This window comes from Phyllostomus discolor, chromosome 12, assembly GCF_004126475.2.
Source record: "Phyllostomus discolor isolate MPI-MPIP mPhyDis1 chromosome 12, mPhyDis1.pri.v3, whole genome shotgun sequence".
NCBI lineage: Eukaryota > Metazoa > Chordata > Mammalia > Chiroptera > Phyllostomidae > Phyllostomus > Phyllostomus discolor.
In genome coordinates, this window is record NC_040914.2 from 51,979,395 (window position 1) to 52,000,280 (window position 20,886).

Genomic DNA, 20,886 nt, shown 5'->3' on the forward strand with positions numbered 1-20,886 from the left:
TGGGCAGGGGCGACAGAGCTGGGGCTCACTCAGCAGCCAGTTCCAGGGCCGGGCCGTCAGGGGCGAGCTGCTCTCCCGGGGGCTGTGGTGTGAGAGGAGCGGAGCACCACTGGTGTCTGCAAGAAGCTTCCGGAAGCTTCCTCCCAGGGAGATAAAAGTGCAGCATCAGCCCATGGCCCGGAGCAGGGCTGTGCCTTAAAGCTCAGAGTTAAGAATGCAGAGTCCGAAGGGGAAAAGGTGCCCAAGGGAGCCTTCAGGATGAGCCAGATGGCAGGTCTGGGCTGAGGTCTGTAAACGACACGAGGACGGGGCACTCAGACTCAGAAGCAGCACAGTGTAGCAAGGGAGGCCCTGGGCTCTGCCGGACTGCCGGAGGTTCGAACCCCAGCTCTGGCATCCACTAGCTGTGTGGGGGGCCTGCAGTGATTCACCCAACATCTCTGAACCTTCGATTCTAAAGGGACATTAGGAAAATAGGGACACTAATGGAACCCGTGTTGTCAGGTCCTTGTGAGAATGAAAATCACCAAATAGATGAAGCACTGAGAGTGGACTGTAGTAGTATCTGTTGTTATGATTATTATTATTATTATCATCATAGTATTATGGGCTCAAACCGCATATGTGAATCCCTTGAGCCAGAAAGAGGTGTTTTATAATTCAGAATTGTTCACATTTGAGAAGAGAAATACGGCGCACACATAAAACCACAGCAAAGTCTGGGCTGCATTCTATAGCCAAAACCATAAATATTTATATAGTGAAATGTATGCATATTTAGATCAAATGAAAACTGTAAATAGCTTTGTGTCAGTTCAGGCCAGGTTTTGCTACCATACACAATTTTTTTAAGCAAAATAAACGAACGAAAACAGGAGCCTCCGGGTTTCTGGCGCTTTGGGGGGTTTGGGACGTGCAGAGAAGGCACTGTGGCTTGTGTGGCCGGCAGTGAGTGGGGGCGGCATGAATGTGTGCAGCCAGGGGCAAGGGGCGGAGAGCGGTCTCCTCCACCTGAGCTGGTCAGGAAAGACGTAGGCGGTGCAGAAGGACTCTGAGCCCAAGGAGGGTTGCCAAGAACTTGTCATGAAATACCCTAAGGCAGGATCGTGAAGGGCCTTGAATGCCAGGACAAGAGCATGCACTTAGTCACGAGCAGGAGACCGATTCCCCGGGGACTGAACTCGGTGTCCCAGGCAGTTTCGGCCTCCATGGCCGAGCCTAGCAGGTGAATCAGAGACGGGGGGGTCTGCAGTTGCGGCTGCAGGGCAGGTGGACGCCTTGCTCCAGAACACCCTTCCCTTCACTGTCAAGGTCTTGCTCCACAATGTACCTGCTCTGGGACACACACGTGTCCCGTCACCGCTGGGGCAGGCACAGTCTGCTCCCCATGCACACCGCCTTGGCATCCACCCGCAGGCAGGGAAGGGCGCTCACGGAGGACACCCGCAAACCTCCTCCGCCAAGGGCCTTTCCTGGCAGCTGGCGTGCCCCGGGCTCCGGCACAGTGGGGACCGAAGGGGCGAAGAGCCCGTGCCTTCAGAAGCAGCCCTCGGCCCGCGACGGGGAGGACACTGGAGAAAACACCTCGGTCCTTCCCCGTTTGACAGGAATAACACCGAGGCAGGCGCTCCACCAGCCTCGGAACACCCCAGGGGCAGTGGGCCCCCATGCCCTCCACAGAAACCTCCCACTCAGCCTGTGGGGGCTCCCTGCCCTCTGCCCTCTCACTGCTCCTCACACCGCCTCCGTGTTTCTGGGGCTCACCTTCCAAATAAATTAGCTGCACTCGAATCCTAGTCTCGGGGCCTGTTTCTGGGGGGATCCAAACTTTGTCCTGTGGTCACGGGAGGAGCCCCTTCCCGGGAGTGTCCCCTTGATGGCTTGGCTCGTGGTTTCTGCCAGAAGAGGCTGAACTCCCCGAGGACAGGCATTTCTGGTTTCAAGACTTGATTTATTTACTTTTAGAGGGAGGGGGAGAAAGGCAGAAAGAGAGGGAGAGACACACTGATGTGCAAGAGAGACACAGAGCGATTGCCTCTGGGACGCACCCCAACCGGTAACTGGGCCACAACCCGGGCATGCGCGCCGACTCGGAATCCAACCAGCGACCCTTCAGTGTGCGGGATGATGCCGACCAGCTTAGGTGCCCCGGTCAGGGCGAGGAGAAGACATTTTAATTCACCTTCCAAGCCCCACAGTGCATCATAGAGGGTAGGCATCAAGCAACTATTCTGTGGGTTGACTTGGAAAACTGGGTAAGTTCCAATGACTTGCAAGTGGCTAAAGATCAGCAACAACTTCAGGGGTTAAAGCTTAGCTTCTGCCCTGGCTGGCATAGCTCAGTGGATTGAGCGTGGGCTGTGAACCAAAGTATCGCAGGTTCGATTCCCAGCCAGGGCACATGCCTGGGTTGCAGGCCACGGCCCCCAGCAACCACACATTGCTGTTTCTCTCTCTCTCTCTTTCTCCCTCCCTTCTCTCTCTAAAAATAAATAAATAAATCTTTAAAAAAAAATAAAGCTTAGCTTTTGGGTTTTAATCATTGGCTCTGCTGCTGAGCAGTTGATGACCTAGAGCGAGTCACTTAATGTCTATACGGTTGGGTCTCTGTGTGTATGAAATGGGGACAATGGAATTTGCCCCCTAGAGCTGGACGTGAGAAGGACATGAGACCCAAGCGTGTTTCCTGGCTCTCCTTGTTCGTCTTGGCTTCACACCCACCCTGTTCCCAGACTTCTCCTGTCTTCACTGCTTGCCTGTCTTTAACCTGTTCCTCGGAGTCACGGTCTTGAACTTCCCTTACCTACTTAGGGAAACGGGTTCAAGGCCACACGTATGTGATCGACTGCATTCCATCTCCTAAACAGAACCCCCCCATGAAGACTCCTGGCGACGTGTCCGCCTGTCACCAGCGGCCCCCAGCACAGACGCGTGCATACACGCCCCCAAACACATGCATCTCCTCTTCCCAATGAGCCTTCTCAGCTCCATCGCTTCCTTTCTCCCCCCGGACACCAACAAGCACTCTGCTTGTGTCCCTGGGATAGCGCTGACATCGCCCAGAGTGAGAGGATGTCTGAGCCTGGACCGCAAGAATGACATCTTCTCGCTCAGTTATCATTGCCCAGCCTTTCCCGAGGCATCAGGGCACGCTGGCCCCGGGCTCCGCCCCCGGAGTGGTCCAAGGAAAGGTCACTCCCACGGTGCTTCCCCTCGGAGATCATACACACGGAGCAGACACCACCTACATGATGTGCCTCAGCTGAGCGACGGGCAGCACCCATGTGCTATGTGCACACACATGTAGCATGCCTGTGCACACATGTGGTGTGCATATACCCATGTAGTGTGGGGGGGGTGTGTGTGCATGTGGAGATGCATATTTATACAGGCATAGATCTTACCTGTCTCCCGTCTCTAATTCTCTTCCTTCCAGCAGACGCAGGGACAGAAGGCAGTTTTGATGGACAAGAAAGCGTCAGTGTTCTGAACATCACGGTCAGCTCCCTGGGCCTCAGTTTCTCTACCTGCAGGAGGAAGCGGGAGTCCGTGTTTTCTAAGGATCCATCTGCAAAGATCTTCAGTTTAGAAAGTTAAATTTGCCCTGGCTGGCGTAGCTCAGTGGATTGAGCTCGGGCTGCAAACCAAAGTGTCGTAGGTTCGATTCCCAGTCAGGGCACATGCCTGGGTTGCAGGCCACGGCCCCCAGCAACCACACATTGATGTTTCTCTCTCTCTCTCTCTTTCTCCCTCCCTTCCACCTCTAAAAATAAATAAATAAAATCTTTAAAAAAATAAAGTTAAATTTAAGAAAAATCTGAATGCAGGAAGAATGCACTATGTGGTTTCACGATTTTCCTTTTTAAAACACCCAACTGAAAACTGATTTGCTAAAAAATAAAACAAAAAAAAACTGATGCTATGACACCTGCCATGCCTTCTCTATGAACTGGGGGGATGCATTTGGAAGTCAACAGGCTACAGTACTCACAGCTGTGCTGTATGGGCTGGTTTAAATGCAACATCCTGAAGGGGGTAGAAACCAACGCAGCAGAATCTGACCGAGGACACACTCCTCTGTCAGTTTAATGCTCCAGCTGTTTAATCAAAATGTGAATAAAAGGGCGAAAACCCAACAAGGAACAATATCATAGTTGTGGGATTCAGCAATTGCTTCCCCATTGTCAACCAATTACTGTGTAATTTTTCCCTGTGACTGAATAACTAACTGTTAGCAAATAATGAAAAGGCAATTACGGCGGCGCTTTGTTCCTATTACTCTCGTCATTTTATGCTGCTGTAATTATTGTCAGAGCCGGGGGTTTACCGTAGCGTGGAAGCCGCGCCAGCGAAGAGACGGAACGGGCCAGTGCGTGCAAAATGGCAAATGTCGCAGCCACCTTCCTCGGCACTGCTGGACCGCAGAGATGAGAAGAATCGGAGGAGCAAGCTCTCCATGTGGGTTTTACAAACCCCTCCCTCCAGCTGCCGTGGCATCGGCGGGGAGTGGGGACCAGGCGAGGGTGGGGGGGCCGGCTGAGAGGGAGGCACGAGGTTTGTTCATTTTTGACGTGTGTGATTCCCGGAGGGCTGTGCCTTTTCGTCACGGTCTGGCTGGAGCCAACTCGTGGGACTCTCCTGTTAGCCTTTGCTTCTCATTAACGGTCTCCGTGCTGTCTCGTAACGGGCAGTGGCACGGCAATGATGCGTTTTATGGGGTCTGGTCTTCCTTCAGAGAGGAAATCTGCTACATGTGGTCAGATGTCGGAGAGAGGAAAGGATGACGGTGCCCTCCTTGTGCCACTGCGGGGTCCTGGTTTTAGAAGCTTTCACTGACCATATGTAATCTATTTGGTTTTTTTTTACCTTATTTTTATTAACCAGAAACTGTAAACTAAGGACAAAGGGATCGAGATACAAGGTCTGTCCAGAAAAAGTCCAGCCATTGTTAATGGAACGAGAACCCTTTGTGCCACATCGATGTCACCTGGGAGCCGAGGAGAGGGGACTGGCATGCACATGATTGAACAATGACTACTTCACTGTACCAGTCAGTGGGGGTGGTGGATGCCATTGAGTAAACATGGTACTGTGTGGCTGTCGCATTCAAACACGACTGAGTGAGCAGAGCAATGACCTGCATCAAATTCTGCATGACGCTTGAGCATCCCTCCACGGAAACTATTCAGAGGATTCAGAAGGCCGCAGCTATGGGCCGCCAGTGACTGGCAGCTTCATCAGGACAACATACCCACTCGTGCATCACATCTCATGCAGAATTTTTTGGCAAAACATCAAATCACCCAGGTGACTCAGCCCCCTTATAGCCCAGATGTGGTGCCCTGTGACTTCTGGCTTTTCAAAAAAACTAAAATCACCTTTGAAAGGGAAGAGATTTCAGACTGTCAGTGAGATTCAGGAAAATACTACAGGGCAGCTGACGGTGATTGGGAGAACTGTGTGAGGTCCCAAGGTGCCTACTTTGCAGGGGACAGAGGTGTCATTGTCCTGTGTACAACGTTTCTTGTATCTTGTATCATCTTGAATAAATGTCTCTATTTTTTATAGTACATGGCTGGATACCTTCTGGACAGACCTCATATGTCCCTATATTTTTCTCTCTTATTTGTTTTATAAACGTATCCCGACTGCCTACTCTGTACGAGGAACTGGGCTGGGCTGAGGAGCCACAGATGAGTGAGACACAGTTCCTACTCGGAAAAGGCTCCATCTCAAAGTATATCCATCCCCAAATAAATATCTCTGCATGAAAAGCAATATAGCACAACGGGAAAGTGTATAAAACCGTGTGTGTGAAGATCTGGATTCTATTTCCAGCCCTACAACCTGCTACCTGGTTTATCTGGATGTATCAGTCAGCCCGCGCTGCGTAACAAACTAGCCCCCAAACTCCATGGTTTACACAATCACATATCATGAAAGCTCACAGCTCTGCAAGTCAGTGGGGGGCTCTGCTCCAGGTGGGGCTTAGCTGGGACACCTCTGCTGAGGAAACTGGGCTCCACCTGCCCTCCCTGGGAGAGCAGGCCGGCCTGGACTGCCTTTCTCCATAGCAATGTCGGAAGGGCCAGAGAGCACGTAAAAATGTGCAGGCGCAGACACCTGGCAGTCCCAAGCCTCTGCCTTAGTCCTGTCTGCTCACATGATTGCTAACATGTCTGCATGGGCAAACACAGAATCGCGGGTCAGGGGAAGATAGTCTACCTCTCCATAAGAAGAACGTCGATGATGACAAAGGGAATGGATACCTTAGAGGTGAAGAAGGCCGACCTTACGTGCTTTCAAAGGTCATTGGAAGGATCAAAAGAAGTGAAGAGCGTTACTATGCTTTGACAACTATAAAGAACTAAAACTAGGTAAACTATCATTGTTCTTGTTACGTTCTTCTTATTTGTATGTCATTAACATTTTGGGATTTTTTTTCTAGATCAACAGAGAGATTCTCTATAAACATCAAATGTCTTTAAGTTTCGTTATCGGGTATTCTTTCATTCATCAGATGCATTAAAATGGAAATCACTTTGAGAGGCTACTATTTCTTGTTTTATTTGTAAAGCAGATCACTTCTCCAGGATCCTGATCTGATTTGGTGGGGGATGGCGGCAGGGGGAGGGGGCGGGTCAGAGAGAATCTCCAAAGCTATTGTTCATGGTTCTCGTGGCAGCCTGCCAGCCATGAGGCCCACACCCCCCGCCCAGGTTTAAGGTAAGAGAAGAAAACATGTATAGGCTAACTCAGGCTGCTTTAGCAACTACTTGGGTTATTTCCATAGCAAAAGGCAAGCGGGTTAGGAGGAGTTGGTCAGTCATAAATAAATAAGCAAGGAGACACATTCACAAGGGCAGGAGAAAGGCACATCAGTAACACCAAAGACAAGAGCGTAATAACAATTTTTTAAAAACTCGGAGAGTCAGACAAACCTGGGTTTAAATTCTTGCTCTACCACTTAATAACTGAGAGTGATCCTGTTGTGCTTCTGCTTGGAACGCTGGGGTAAACGTTTAGACTGCCCACACAAGTGTGATGAAGATGAGAACCGCGGCCAGCTCAACCCAGCCTGCTCCCGCATCCTGTACTCATTCATCCAGAAGGAACACAGATCCCAACTCCTTTCTAAAATCCAAGACCACATTCCCTCCCTCTAGCCCTTGGGGGCACTAAGCTGATCTACAGAGTATTTTAGATGCGTTCTCTCTTACATTGCCGGCTTGTACTCAATACGTACCATTCTAATCAGAAATAGTTAAAAGTATGCAATACATGTCCCCGCCTATTTTCACAGGGTATAGCTCATCTTCTAACCAAGCTACAGATATGAATAACTATATTGATCTTTAAACTAGTAATGTCCTTGAGGCTACTGAAATATGCGGAGGAAGCCGATCCCAGACTAAAGGATCCTAGGCTATTGCTCTGTCTTCCCCACATCTCGTGTTTTCTGTTACTTTTTACTTCGCTTTCAATACTCACCTTGCTGCTGCTCTAACTGTGTCAGCTCCCATTAGGCCCTTCCGGTCCCCGTCTAAACGTGTGGCCTCTCCTGTGCCTAGGAGCCCCGCCCCCCAAGCCCGTGAGTAACGCTGGCCGCGGGAGAGCCGCCTCACCCCTCAAAGGCTACCCCCCACCCCCCGCCCCTGAAGCCGTCCCTTCGTGAAAGGCTCTTGAGCCATCTGAGTGGATTGTTCCTTTCTAGGCTCGACGGAAGCGCTCATTCATTCGACAAGCATTTACTGAGCTGCTACTCTGTGCCTGATGCTGGGGATGGGTTGGCGAACCAGGCAGATGTGTTTCCTTCAGGCAGCTGGAGTCTGGTGTGGGAGACACGCCCTGGGCGGTGGCTCTGGGAAGGAGCAGGGCCTCTGAGGGCTCAGGACTCTGGCCAACTGGCCCCCACCCCGTAGGAAAATGCAGCTATCTGCACATGCAGCTGCATAAAACCTGTCTTCCCCAGGTTTCTCCCGCCTTCGATCGCCACAGACAACCACGGTTCCATCCCCACTCTCCGAGCGAGGGCGGGCAGGGAAGGCGGAGCAGGCCACATGCGCCCTGAAGTGGGGACGGGATCCCCGAGTCACGTTCAAAGTAGAAACACTCCCGTCTTCCTGCACCCCCAGATCGGCCGTCACTAGGTTCTTCCAAACACTTCGTATCACTTCTCCCCCGGTCCCGAGAGAACGCGCCACATGCCGTAAAATAATAAGGCGAAATCTGACGGTGAAAGGGAAGACATCATTACCAGATTAATACGTCGTGGAAAAAATCCACATCTCTGATAGATACTTAACCGTGCGTCGGTGATTAAATTAATTGCACGTGGCGAGCAGAAAGACAGCCCTTTAATGCATGTTAAATATTAACAATTTGAGATAATGGGAGCCTACACATCTCCTCTTTACAGCTTCTTTTGTCCATGAAATGTACTTTCGTGCGGAAGGGAGAGACAGTTGGGAGTGTGGCTGTCGTCCCCGAAGGAGGCGGGCACCGCTCCCCACGGCGCCGGGGCCACCGGCCGTCAGCGTAATCACAGATGACCGGAACCAAATGGATTCAGGCAGCCATGCCGACTACCAACTTTCAAAGGTTTATGTATCAAGCGTCTGAATGCCAACTAAATCAAAACCTTTCAAGGCAAATCAGAGGGCCAGCAGCCTTCTCCCGGCTTCTGCTAGAAGCTTTGTTTCACCTTCTCCTCCCCAGTGCTATTAGGGGCCAGCCGCTGCTGGGGTCAAGTCCAGCCTCATCTAGGGGCGCCCATCCACGTGCCATGATCTTCAGCAAGTCCACTCATCACCTTTACGTGGAGAACAGTCTGGGGGGTGGGGGGGTTGGGGGGGCGCGTGGGAAGCAACAAGGAGCAAAGCGGACTGATGGATTGCACACCCAGCTATGATGTCAGCACGAATTAATGTTTCCCACAGGCATGCTAATCAGCTCCATGACATAATCGCGGCTCCCGTTACACCGGTGGGACTTCAAAGTTATTCCAAAGATAACAGAGCACAACGCTGGGTGCCCCGGGAAACTTCCACCACGCTCTTAGATGTTTCATAAAGTTACCGATCTTTTTCAGGGCTGGGGGAAAACAAACCAAAAAAAAAAAAAAAAAAAAGCTGAAAGGAAACAGCATATTGAATTTGGGATGAATCAGGGCTGGAAAGTGAGTTCATTACACATTCCAAATGTTCAAAGAGATAGTGGCAATTAAAAAGCTGCAAGAGGTCGCCGCTGCAAAGCAGCCCAGGGCGAACTTTTCTAGGGCAGGAACACGGGCACCGTTCCCAATCGGGGGAGGAAAATATGTCGGTATGAAAAGTGTCTGTTCCCAGGAGCAAACGAAGCCACGGAAAACGGGCGAGACAGCAGAGTGTGGAGCTCGAGGTGTGCTTCTCTGTTCTCACCTCTGCTAGGTATTTGTCTGTGGGCCAGTTGCTTAATATCTCTGAGACCCAGGTCCTGGTTAACGTGGAAGTGATGGTACCCACCTCGCAGTAGACGTGGGAGGACTAAACCAGGGCTGCATTCACAACACGGCATCCACGGGGGTGATCAGTAAACGCCACTCTTACTAGCACTGTCAGTGAACCTTTGGCATCGCTGCTCACGGATACGCTGTTACTGTCACTGGCAACATTAACGTGCAGCGTGCGCCTGCGCTGTCCTAAGGGGTCACACACATCACCTTCTAAAAGCGCACGCATGCCTATGAGGTGGTACTGTTAGGCCTGATTTACGGACGGGTAGGCTGAGGCATTTGCTTACATTCCCTGCCTGAGATAACACGAAGATAAAGCAGCCGGAGTTTGAACCCATGCCCTCTGGCTCCGGACTGTATCCTGAGTCACCGCTTCCTCTGTATGTGCGCACACGAGAGGAGACGCACGCACAGTGCACGCACACCCAGCACGCGCCCTGCCTGGGCAGGAGGCTCGGCAGCTCCACTCACGCAGCATGACCTTGAGCAAGTCCCTCGACCTGGCTGAGGCTCGGTCTTTGATCTGCAGAGTGGGAGTGTTCGCAGAACCGAGAGGAGGAGAGGAATGCAATATCGAGTGGTCGGTGCGGTGCCGGACGGATCTGGCGACCAACCCCCGTCTGTCTGGCCTCACCTCTGACTTCAGCCGGGGCCGGATGACACGCTGAGTGTCGTGCAGCTACGTCTTGGAGAGCTTGCTCCGTCCCCTCTCCCGTACTGCTGGGATGTACAGGGAAAGTAGGCCCTCCTGGGGCAAACTTCAGCCAATGGGGACGGACCCAGTGCCTAAACGCCTCAGTCCCCACCTATCGGGCGGACACGCTGGCTGCATTCCTTATACTTCCCAGGAAGACCCTGTGGGGTGGAGTTCCTGTGGCCGATAGCAGCCACCTCCATGACGGCCCCTGATATCACTGTCCTTCCTTCGGGCCTTTATTCTCCCTGCCCCTCACTGCTGTGCCCCGGGAGCACTTTCTAAATAAGCCAGCTGCACCCAGGTCCTTGTCTCAAAGACTGTTTCCCGGGGAACCCCAGTCACCCAGGGTGATCTGGGAGTTCACTCTAGGGGTATCACCTCCCACATCACAGCAGCATGGAAGGATGCATCCTAGACGCGTGTCAACAGACCGCTGCCTGTTGAGTGGCAGGTAGAAATGCAGGGAGAGGGGAGGGGCAGAAAAGCAGCCCACGCAGAAAGCCCAGGTGCGAGCTGGAACAGGCAAGGCGTGCTTGCGGGCTGCCGTTCGCTTGGGCACAAGTTAACCCGCTCACATTACTCGAATATGTGCATGGAATCAGATGGAAGAACTCCTCCCCATCCTCAACAGCAAACCCAAGAGCTACCATCACAAATAATCCTGCAGACCATGGTAAATGCTGTTCTTTTTTTTCAAAAAACAAAGCCTGTGTGTATGTTGTAAAAGCCGTCCGGGAAACCCCTCGTACATACGGCAGGTGGAGGCCTTCCGACTGCTGGGGCAGGAAGGGCAGACAGAGGCCACAGCACGCCAGGCGGAGCCTCCCTGGGCCTCAGTATCTTCATCTGTACAATGGGCCCATGTGTACGTGTCAGGCACAAAGGAGTCAGCATGGGTACCCATCGTGTCATAACACAGATAGTATAACCAACCATCAGTCCAGTGTGAAAGCATAAATATTCAGAGCCAAACCTGTCTGAGCAAAATGCTAGGCTGCCTCCATGTAGCCGTCTCTTGGAAAGGCATCCATAAATAGCTTCCAACAAGCCAGGATCCCGATTTAACACTGCAGTAGGGCCAGGGAAGGGCGTGGGGGCCGAAGGCAGAGGGGCTGGAAGCGTGATTGTACATTTTGACATTAAATGAATTACATGGAAATTATATGCAAATCATTATGTAAATGTGGCATATGTTGTTTTTGAGTTAACAGCTTGGACACTTTTAATAATTACTGCATTTTTCAGGGTGAATTAAGAGCCCCAATAACCTATATTTAGGATCCACTTCAGACGAACAGGGTTTAATGGCCTTTGTTTTTCACTGTAAGTGGCTCGGGTTAAGAGAGAAACTTGAAATTCTCTCTCTTAGCCCCTATAAAGGCCACTATATATTATTCAATATTCTTTTGATGACAGTGATGATCTGTGACAATTAATAAGCACATTAATGCCAAAAGCCTTTGAAAATATGGACTTCTCAAGAGAGCACTGCTTTATCTTATTTTATCCTTTTATACCCTGTGAACAGATGTAAGAGATTAAAATGAAATATCTTTCTCTCTATTGCATTATTCTTCCATAATTGCAGAAAAAGAAACCATAACATCGCATAATAAGGTGTACTGCCATTGGTACCATTGTCCTGGAGCACCTCTAACTTATTTCTTCATCTGACAAGGAGACATCAGCCCTGGCCTCTGTGGCTCAGTTGGTTGGAGCATCATCCATAAACAGAAAAGTTAAGTCATGGGTTTGATTCCTGGTCGGGGCTCATGCCTAGGTTACGAGTTCCTTTCCCAGCCGGGGCACATACAAGAAGCAACTAATTGATGTTTTCCTTATAAGCATGTCCCCTGGTGAGGATTTAAAAAAAAAAAAAGAGACATAAGATTTCCTGTTCTTTCTTCTCACTCTTGCAATAACTCTTAACGTGTTTATTTTCTGAGAAAACTGAGCCTTTGCCCATGCAGAGTAAGTACAGCTAGTGAAGAAGGAGCTAGCAATTTTGCTCAAAGATCTTTATTTCTGGGAACATTTCAGGCTAGAGAACCTGAAGAATCTGATTACAAAACCCGTAGCATTGCTGGATGACACACAATGAACATCCTTTTAAACACAGCAAAGCTGAGCTTGCAAAAAAGAGAAAGATCAAGGAAACGATTGGGGAAAGTTTAAAACAAAGACGCACTTGAAGTCTCGGGAGTTCACATGAAATGACAGGGCAGCTGCCCCTGGGGCTCCTGGCAGCCACTCCGGGCGGAAACTGTTGCCGTCACACAAGGGTAGGAGTTCAGGCTTGTGCAGACCCAAAGCCAGGACACTCCGTGACAGGGTGGACTAGGCAACCTTCTCTTCGGGGAATGTGGCGGAAGCAGATCTGGGCCTGAGTCGGCAGGGCGGTGGGGCCATGTCCGTATCTCCCGGGAGAATTCACGAGGACAAAGCTGCCCCTACTCTGCTTTCAGATTCCTCTGGAACCCACAGCGGGGTGGTCTCAGCTGGGACCATCCTCAAGGGCACCAGGCAGGCATACACAAGCCCCACCTCCAAAGGACACACTCCCAGCCTGGCCCCTAGAAGTTTCCCTCACGTAGGGGGAATCACGTCGTCACTAACGATGAGGTCACACGCAAAGTTAGAAGGCACCGGAAAGAAAGATCAGCCTCCTCTGTACCAAGGAAAGCTGGGCCTCAGGGTTTCCCCTCCCGCACCCAGAGAGCAGGGCTGACGGCTGACAAAGAGGCCCGTCTCCGCACCGCCTGGCCATACAAATCCTGCTGACGGCCAAACTGCCCCCCCCCACCCCCAGCGTGATCCTGGCTTCTGGTGGAGGACCCTCTGTCGTCTCCATGTGACGCATCCAGCAGAAGTGGAGAGGAGGGAAAACTCGCTTGTCTTCATGGATGGAAAAAGGACCGTGAATCTCCGGTCCCCAGACCCTTCCTTCCGCCCCGGGGAGCTGCCCTCTTGGAAGCCCCGCTCTCGGGACCCAGGGCAGGGTTCAAGGACCGAAAACGCTGCCCCTCCTAGAGGGTTCTACCTGAAACATCAGACAGCAATTGATGAAAAGCTTAGCAGCCTGACAGGTGCTTTGGACAGAACGTCCACTCCACGCTAAAGCAAGTCCCATCTCCGTGGCCCACGTGGTGATCTTGCCCCCATCTCCCCTTCAGCCCTGGATGTCCCAGGTTCCTGGATAAACTAGACGCAAGCCGTTCCCAAACTCAGGTTGTGCCTCTCCGTCCTCTGGTGGAGATACCTTTCCCTCTGCTCCCTGCTCCCAGCTCTCATAGCCACATCGTTAGTGGCTACCCATTCCTTGAGGCCTCACTCGAACACCTCCTCCTCCAGGAAACCTTCCTGGTTTCCACTCCCAGAAGGGACCCCACAAGCTTGGAACCTCCACCACACTCTGCCTGCGCCTCACTCCGAGCCCTTATCACACCCCACCTGCTGTCTTACCTACTGGTGGACCACCCGAGCCGCCTGCAGCCTGGAGCTCGGAAAGGGTGGATGGAGACTTGAATAATCTGAAGAACTGTATAGATCGTGTCTGAGAAGGGGCTGCAGTGTCACACACCCGTGCCCGTGCAACAAAGTGGAAGCACTGTGTCCTCAGGCCCTTCTCTGCCTGACCGGAGTGTGGCTTGCTGGGGGCCATAAATAAGTGGTGTTTGGAGCAAGGGGATGTTGCCAATATTTCCGTCACTGGAGTACCCATTTAACAGCATTTCTCTAACTGCCGATGACCCATACAATGATTGAGTCAACCGTGTTAAAAATGGACTCACTTGTTAAAATCTAAATGGATGTATTTTAAAAGGACATGTTTCATCACTCCCATAAATGGGAAATTAGTATCACGTGGAATGAAAAGAAAGTTGCCAAACAAAATAAAGACAAGTATAGAAACAGCCATACTATTAAATTCCACTTGGACATAATTGCTTGCCCAAAGCTCAGTGCTCGAGGCTACTGTCTCTTTATTAAAAGGGCGAGATGAACGAACGTTGGGTGTAAAAGGCTCGTTGTCAGCAGAGGGAGAGTTCCTGCCTCACACAGCCGCGCCACTGAAGGAGCACACGAAATACCTCGGTCCCCTCGGACTCGGTTACTCAGAGCCCCGCCCCGGGAGGCCCTGAAGTCGCCCTGTCTGTTTCCCGCAGCGCATGTCTCACGTCCGGGGGTGGGGGTGTGCGTCATGGGAGGGATGCCTGCTACCAGGTAAGTGAGACCCAGACTTGAACCCCAAGTCTGCCCCTGCATGGATGAGTCATCTCGGAATGCCACAACCTCTCATCAGCAAAATACAGATAACACACCCACTGCTTTGGAGTGCAGGTGCACCCAATACTCGGTTCAAGCCTTCAGTTGCCTGATAACTTGATATCGAGCATTTAGGGGGTGAAAACAAACTTCTGCTATGATTTCCATTCCTCACGGAGTTTTGATGATCTCACGACACTCCTTTTTTTTTTTTTTTTTTTTTTTTTTTTTGCCAGCAATAAGACAGAAGAGCTCAGACTGATGGTGGATAATGGTGGGTAACGGTGTGTTTTAAGGGCAGAGGAGGAGGAAAGAGAGGAATTAAAAACAAATATTGTTTTTATCATTCTAATTAGTAGTACCCCCCAAAATTGAATAGAATATTTGTTAGGAAGAGAAAAAAAACATGACACGATAACTAAAGAAAGAAAATGTCGTGAGAGTAGGCAACTCTTTTGCCTACTCACCACTGTAAACCCACCGTTGCCAACCCTTGTATTTGTCCCTTAAACAAAGATCAAGCACCCAACTAGTCACCACGCCCAGAGGAACACATCTTCAACATAACCAACAGGACCCAGTGTGGCAAGTGCACAGACTTCGTGTTTTTTCTGCTTACGGAGTGCTAAGACTGTAGGAGGGTACAAACAGCAGGATGGAATTTGTAAGGGTTATTAGGCTTGGGTGGTGTGGGTATAACACAATTACAAAACAGGAGAAAGAATGAGAAGAGTGCATAGAAATTTTTTAAACACTTAAATTTTTGAAAAACCAACTCACTTCCTGCTCGGACCCTTATCATTTCAATGGAGGGTATCAGCAAAATAGGTTTCCTAGGATTTTATGCATTCTTTCTTAGGCCTGACCACCCTAGGGAACCCACCCTTTCCAGCCCAGGGCCGCACCCACCTCCAGCATTGTTTCAGGCTTAAGTCAGGCAGGGGAAGGAAGGCAGCCAAGAGATTAGGAGACTTCTTGCAGACAGAATGAGGACTCAGGCTATGTCAAAGCTGAGGGGCGAGGGTCCATCACCCCCTTTTTCTATAGCCCCCCCCAAGTTGTTCCCTGAGGGCCCCTTCATGACCATGCCTATCTTAGGTCATCTCCCTTTTAAGGAATCTAACCTGACATTGGCTAACCGGTTATCCCCCCGGGGCCAAGCAGGGTGAAGAGAAAGGGGACAGAGGTGGTTCCCCTACAAGGAAGATGAGCTTTGTCTCCTAAGTGGCTTATGGTCCCAAGGTCCTTTACTCAGCCTTAGCTACAGGGGATTGCAGCTTCTGCAGCCAGGCAGGGCGGTTCCCAACAGATAATTATAACTGGTAGTAGTAGTCCTAGTATTGTTCTAAATCTGTGTGTTGTTCGAGGTAAGTAAGTAAGTGACACAAGATGTTCTGACTTTTATCATCCCATGTCCCTGAGGGCCAGGGTTCTCAGTGTGGCCAAGAGGAGATCCAATGTGTTACGGAAGAGGCTAAGTTAACTTACAAAAACAGACCAACAGCTGCAGTCTTGAATTTGAAGTGGAAACATCAATATAAACTCATGAGGTGCCCTGAAGTGTTCTAAAAATAACTCTAGCACAAAGAGTGTGATTTGGAAACGTCATTTTCCGAGAACAGAATAAACTTTCTTGTAGGAACGGCTGGTTTTATGTCGGGAGCAGGACTGTTGAAGATGAGTCAGGGGTGTCTTGTCGTACCAGAAATCCAGGAACCTCTCAAAGACTAGGGTCTTGTGAAAAGGACTCACGAGCCAATTTGGAAGAGACCAACAATGGGACGATTTAAGCTTCAAAACAAACAAAAAAATTGCAATTGGTTGAATCCCATCAAATATGTTTAAATGTTTGAGCTCGTAATGGCATTTTGTAAATAAACACTTCACTTTAGTTTACAGAAAAATCGTGGCGGTAATCCAGTGAGTTTCCATGTGCCCCACCACGCTTTTCTCTATTGTTAACATCTTACATTCATGTGATACATTTTTCTTTCTTTTCCTTTCTTCCCTTCTCTTCTCTTCTCTCTCCCTCCCCCTTCTTTTCATTTTCCTCCCTCCCTTCCTTCCTTCCTTCCTTCCCTCCCTCCTACCTTCCTCGTTCTGATGCTCAGTTCATTTCTCTCTTTTTTTTTGATGGCAAGTAATGGTGATATTTTGAAAGACACTGATTGATCACCTTTAGGATGACAGGAAGCCAGTTCATTATCTTGAAAATTAGTGACTATAGGGGAGGAATGACACCTTTATCCAACCTTCCATGTGTGAACTGTGCCACCGGACAATGAAATAGAGATGAGAGCAAGCGTCTATTTATACCTGTATTTCTATCAAATAAAAAATGATAGTTAGAATGTCACCATTTTACCAACTCAAAGGTATAAAGGATCTAAGCACTGAATGTCTACAGCTGTTACAACCTCGAAAGAGGCACACATACTATGTGCCTCCCAGTGGAAGAACACAACACCCACCATATTCTTCCCACTCAAATCAAACACGAGTCCCATCCAGCCTCTGGGTCCCACTGCAGCGGGGGGGAGAGAGGGGGAAGAAAAAGGCAGGTACAGCAAATGACTGTGAATTTACAATCAGCAAAGTCCAAACAGTGGAAACCTCCAAGGTCAACTATCCTAAGGTCTCCAGCAGGGATAGTTAAGGAACAGAAGAGGATGGAGAGACAACCTATAGACGAAGAGAAAGTTTAAACAACATAAAACGCCTTTAAATCAGGCAAGACCCAACTAGGGTGTCTAGGGGTGCCCACTCGGCGAATAAAAAGAAAAGGAAATGCGAGGAAGGACACAGAGTCCAGGCAGGAAGGATGCTGGGATGGGGCTGCGGCACATCAGTGGTCTTCCAGGATGACCAGCAGAGTCCTCTTGCTTGACCTGGGAAGTGATCGCAAGGCTCTTTGTCTTGCAATAACTCTTCAAACTACAGATTTTTGATGTGGGCTTTCGTCTATGTCTTATTTTGCTTTACAGCAGTTAGACAAACATAGAGGAAGAAGAACAAAAATGGAGTCTTCGGGAAAGCTCGAGTCCGTGATAAGCGAGTTACAGACACTTTTGAGTGACGAGTAGGAAGTTAAACACTCTCACGTCGCCTGGGAGCCAACCACATCGGACCAGGTTTACACAGCACTCTGCAAAATGCACATAGGCCATTGCTGTTCCGGACTTCTGCATGGACCCTTTGTTGACACTTCATTGTAATAATTACACAGAGAAATTAGCAAGCAGAGGGGAAAAAAGAGAAAGGAATTAATGCAGAAAACCACCCCAAATTCAGCAGCCTACCCTCCTGTCCTTGCCAAAATCACTGCGAGAGATGTTTCAAAAAATCCGACGAAACTGAAAACGTCTCCAGCGCGGAAGATCAAAGCCCTTCCTGTGGGCTTCCACTCCGTAATTGAATCATGCAAACTGCCGGGCAGGTTATCCCCCACCTGCGCTGTCTGTGATGCGAACCTATTATTCCCGGGCCCCTTGTGTACTTACAGGATTCTCAAAGATATCTGTAAATAGTCCCTCACCTTGCATCTCGCCAATCAAACAAACACGCGCGGGAGAAGTTGAATACATAAACAGTCTCTGCTCGTGTGTTGGCGGTTCAAAAGACTGGCCCTCGAAGGGGAGAACTAGAGTCGGGGTTTTCGCTTTAGAAGTGTTTCGGCACTCACGGGAGCAGAGACAAAAACATCCATTGCTGAGGGAAGGCACAGCAGTTTACATGCTGCGGGCAAGACTACCCTGCTGGTGTGTGTGTGTGTGTGTGTGTGTGATTTTGCCAGCTCTTACAGACGCATAATAATTGGGATCTTTTCGGAGGTAGGGGAATCCATACTCTAAATCCAAGTAAATTAATTTCTGTTACAGTGGATTAGTCTTTTGAATGTGGACTTAACCTAGACCTTGGCCAATGCCCTTCCATTTTACAGAGGGGGAAAACCGAGGTCTAAGGAAATGAAGGAACCCAAGGACAAACGGCAAGATAGGCAGAGCCAGGATCTGAATGCAGAGTTCTGGACCTGTTTTGATAGCTTCAAAGAAAAAGCAAACTAAGAGATATTTGTCAAGTCCCCTGGGCCTGGGGTAGGGGTGCCGAAGCAGCTAAGAATTCCACTCGTGTGGGCTGCTCTTGAGAGATGGAATCCCCAGGGAATGCAGAGAGTTCTCGGGGCCTCGCTGGGCTCCAAGGTGGAGTGAACAAGCCTAGGACATGGGTTCGGAGGGGGTCCAAGGTCCGCCTTATAGGAACCAAGTCGCCTGGCCGTCAGGGCCGGAGTGGGACCACGAGGCATGGCAAGAAACGGAATGCAGCCGGAGGAGGAAGCAGCTCCGCCCCGGGGAAGAGCACAGCGCTGGGAAAGAAACAGAGTCACAGCCCACAATCCCGCTCCCGGTAACAGCCCGGGAAGAATCCCGACTTCTACACGCTCTTCGGTGGATGTTGACCAAACCTGGGGTCAGCCCGCTGCCAGGCGGCATCATCTGGAAGGCTAGAAGAGAACATTTCACCAGCCTCCTTAGGTTGCTGAAATCGTGTTTGGAAATACGTACCCCATAATTATGACAGCTTTTTGAGACCACGAACTAAAAAAAAAAAAAAAAACCCAACAATTTCTCCTCTGTCAATATCGTACGATTGTCCTTCCACTGCAGGATGTCCAGAGAATAAAATGTTATCGGTAGGAAAATGGCACATATTAAAATATTTCCAACTTTCATGTTGTTCCAAAGGAAATGACATCATTTGTTTCCCTGTACTTTGGAAGTAGCCAAAAGTCCCTCCAGGCCAGAACCAAAGAGCTACAATTAGCCAACTGATTTGGACAGATGCGAGAGGGTCTGTTTGCCCAAATCACCCCGATAATTAGAAATGTGCAGACCTGGCCCCCCCCAAGAACATCGGCCTAAGTCTGAATCTTTTTTTTTTCCTGCTAAAGGAGACACTATATTATACTCTGTAATTTGGGGAGATGGCCTTTATTCTTATTTTTTGACATGAGATCGATCGGAAACTCGTGGCAGGAGAATTCCACGTGGGTAAGGGAGGAAAAGATCCAATTAAGCAGGCGAGGTTAACAAGCTGCCTGTGCGAGCTCTGGGGCATGCCGGGATATTACATGCCCACAAAGAAAATATTAATTTTAAGCTCAAAGAAAAAAATAAAAAACGGGCATTTAAGGGAGGGGGGAGCACAAGAAAAAAAAAAGTGTCAGGATATTTACACAAACTGTCATCCCTGTGTTTCCGTGAAGGCTCAAGCCCTCCGAGCGGTCCATCAGCACTCCCTCTGATCACAGGCCTGGCTCTGATGGCACGGGGAGATGTCAGCCGTGGAGGAAAACATGCGGGAAATCTGCTCGCCATGTGTGTCGCTCCCGTCAGCAACGTGCAAGGGAAGAGGGGTGGGGCCTCCCGTCTGCGTGTGTCCCACTCCAGCCCCAAGGAGGGGAGGAGAGCCCTGTTGGCTTTTGAGAAGATACGTTTGTGATTGCCGCTGTCGTTATTGTTGGTGGCGAGGATGATGATGAAGAGGAGAACGCACGGGAGTTTGTGTTAGCCCAGTGTAAATGCAACAAGACCAGCTGGTGCCTGCAGACCCCTGCAACGCCAGCAACGCGTGGGGGAGTATCAGTTTGGGAGTTTAACTTTGTATTTCTTGCCCGTGGAGGGCCGAAGGCAGGCTCTTTCCTTGAAACACGAGGAATTCTTTTTTCCCAGCCTTGCCTTGAAACTTCTTTCTTGACAGGGGATGGCATTCAGGGTGGCTTCAGCCTACGGAGACAGGGAGAGCACCCCCATAGCAGTTATGTCTGGGGGGTCACGTGTGAGCAGGTGTGCTGGGGGCCCAGAGAGAACGGGGGGGGGGGTGGGGGCTGGTGCTCAGGGCTAAGTTCCGGTGAGAGCTGTGTTAGTCCTTAGCTGGTGACACCGCACTAGCCACTGAAGCTCTGAGCCTGGGGTTTCTGCAGAATGAAAAGTTTGGTTTCAAGCAGCCCTTCTCCTATCATAACATGCATACAAATCACGTGGGATCTTGTCAAAATGCAGGTTCTGTTTTGGGAGGTCTGGGTAGGGACCTGTGGTTCTGCATTTCTCGTGAGCTCCCTGGGTGATCTGGGTCGCGGGACCACTCCCTGAACAGCTAGGGATTAGAAGATGCTCACAGCCAGCATAGGCTACTTCTGCCTGCCCAGCATCCAAAGGTTAGGGCATCTTTGTCTTCCAATAAGCCACCCGGTTTCCTTTGGGAGAATCACACTTCCTCCCTCTCTCTTAGGATATCCGGGTGGGGTTGACTCTGATCCTAACCCCGAGCTCCAAGAATGGGTCCATGTCTGAGGCCTAGCCAATCAGAGCATTTCACCTCTGTGATTGGTTCATAAAGGAGCACATGACCCAGGGCAGGTTAACACCACACA